General features: G+C 43.0%; 2 non-coding genes across 2 annotated transcripts; both read right to left on the bottom strand.

Moving 5' to 3' along the window:
* Window positions 1-762: 762 nt before the first annotated feature.
* On the bottom strand, window positions 763-881 carry LOC136740996 (5S ribosomal RNA). Its single transcript, XR_010813753.1, has one exon. It is a non-coding gene; the product is annotated as a 5S ribosomal RNA (ribosomal RNA).
* A 1,055-nt stretch (window positions 882-1,936) lies between these two features.
* On the bottom strand, window positions 1,937-2,055 carry LOC136740852 (5S ribosomal RNA). The gene has a single exon (XR_010813616.1). It is a non-coding gene; the product is annotated as a 5S ribosomal RNA (ribosomal RNA).
* Between the last annotated feature and the right edge of the window lie 445 nt (window positions 2,056-2,500).

Raw genomic sequence — 2,500 nt, 5'->3', positions numbered from 1 at the left:
AATTGACATGCAGTATGAAACTGAAAGGAGGTTGCATCACTATGATGCATAACATTGCATGTATTGTATTTTCAAGTGTGTGCATTCATCCTGTTGTCATTTTGTTTTGAAAGTAGAAGAATCATTTTTGCTGAGGTTGCTGAGACAAATGTAAACCAGTAAAACATATGAAGAGAAACAAACCTTGAATATAAGTTCAGTTGTTTAAACATTTGACAAACTATGGTGAGGGGGTAAGAAAACACACAAATCCAGCAGCTCCTGTATTTCAATACACCAGAACCCAATATTATTGGCGAGTCGGGTAGTCCATCATCACAGTTCGAGGGCAGGCATCATTTCAGTAATTTCATCCCGTTGCATTCACATCCGTGCCTTGAATGAGATTGAATGTGATCTTTGCTCTCAAGTATGTTCCCAAGTTTTACACTTTCGTGCTTTGCATGAATGGGAATGGAACCGTGTGTGTTGAATGAGGCTCCTTGTGAGCACTGAACTTTGTCCGGTGGAGTTCCTTTTTGTGTTGCTGTAATTGTGTCATTTCTCGATGAGAAAGATTAGGCAACATTTAGTCACTTCTAGCCATGATGCTCAATTTATTTACGAATGTACACTAGTTACTAGGGACCGTTTACGTTGGAGAACAAGATCTATTGTATGCCTGTGTATTTGGGGAAGTCAAATCTGAAATAATGATGAAATTGCGTGTATCCAAAGTTAAAACTCGTGATTTGTCGCCCTCTGGTGTGTAAAAGATGCAAAAGCTTACAGCACCTGGTATTCCCAGGCGGTCTCCCATCCAAGTACTGACCAGGCCCGAGCCTGCTTAGCTTCCGAGATCGGATAAGATCGGGCGTATTCAGGCTAGTATGGCCGTAAGCCAGGGAGGCTGTCCCTGACGCTCTACTTAAAGGGAAGGCAATATCCGTTTCTGCCGCTCATACTTGTAATTGAACTGTCTCTCTACTCTAAAGTCCGGGACACACCAGCGCGCCGCAGACAGTCCCTGCTAACACGAAACGTTGTGGCAACGTTGTGCGTTAGCTGGGGTGCCACACCAGACCGGAACTATATATTACAAAACGAACACATTGTCTTGATAAAACAGCTGTAATTGAGTGCCTGACACGCCAGTCAAGCGCAATCTTGAGAAGGTGTGCATTTCAGTAAGGATTTCAATTGACATGCAGTATGAAACTGAAAGGAGGTTGCATCACTATGATGCATAACATTGCATGTATTGTATTTTCAAGTGTGTGCATTCATCCTGTTGTCATTTTGTTTTGAAAGCTGAAGAATCATTCAACAGGTTGCTGAGACAAATGTAAACCAGTAAAACATATGAAGAGAAACAAACCTTGAATATAAGTTCAGTTGTTTAAACATTTGACAAACTATGGTGAGGGGGTAAGAAAACACACAAATCCAGCAGCTCCTGTATTTCAATACACCAGAACCCAATATTATTGGCGAGTCGGGTAGTCCATCATCACAGTTCGAGGGCAGGCATCATTTCAGTAATTTCATCCCGTTGCATTCACATCCGTGCCTTGAATGAGATTGAATGTGATCTTTGCTCTCAAGTATGTTCCCAAGTTTTACACTTTCGTGCTTTGCATGAATGGGAATGGAACCGTGTGTGTTGAATGAAGCTCCTTGTGAGCACTGAACTTTGTCCGGTGGAGTTCCTTTTTGTGTTGCTGTAATTGTGTCATTTCTCGATGAGAAAGATTAGGCAACATTTAGTCACTTCTAGCCATGATGCTCAATTTATTTACGAATGTACCCTAGTTACTAGGGACCGTTTACGTTGGAGAACAAGATCTATTGTATGCCTGTGTATTTGGGGAAGTCAAATCTGAAATAATGATGAAATTGCGTGTATCCAAAGTTAAAACTCGTGATTTGTCGCCCTCTGGTGTGTAAAAGATGCAAAAGCTTACAGCACCTGGTATTCCCAGGCGGTCTCCCATCCAAGTACTGACCAGGCCCGAGCCTGCTTAGCTTCCGAGATCGGACGAGATCGGGCGTATTCAGGCTAGTATGGCCGTAAGCCAGGGAGGCTGTCCCTGACGCTCTACTTAAAGGGAAGGCAATATCCGTTTCTGCCGTTCATACTTACAGTTGAACTGTCTCTCTACTCTAAAGCCCGGGACACACCAGCGCGCCGCAGACAGTCCCTGCTAACACGCCACGTTGTGGCAACATTGTGGCAACGTTGTGCGTTAGCTGGGGTGCCACACCAGACCGGAACTATATATTACAAAACGAACACATTCTCTTGATAAAACAGCTGTAATTGAGTGCCTGACACGCCAGTCAAGCGCAATCTTGAGAAGGTGTGCATTTCAGTAAGGATTTCAATTGACATGCAGTATGAAACTGAAAGGAGGTTGCATCACTATGATGCATAACATTGCATGTATTGTATTTTCAAGTGTGTGCATTCATCCTGTTGTCATTTTGTTTTGAAAGCAGAAGAATCATTCAACAGGTTGCT

Source organism: Amia ocellicauda, unplaced genomic scaffold (assembly GCF_036373705.1).
Source record: "Amia ocellicauda isolate fAmiCal2 unplaced genomic scaffold, fAmiCal2.hap1 HAP1_SCAFFOLD_65, whole genome shotgun sequence".
Lineage (NCBI taxonomy): Eukaryota > Metazoa > Chordata > Actinopteri > Amiiformes > Amiidae > Amia > Amia ocellicauda.
Note: the sequence above shows the minus strand (reverse complement) of the source record. Positions and strands in the feature narration are given on the sequence as shown.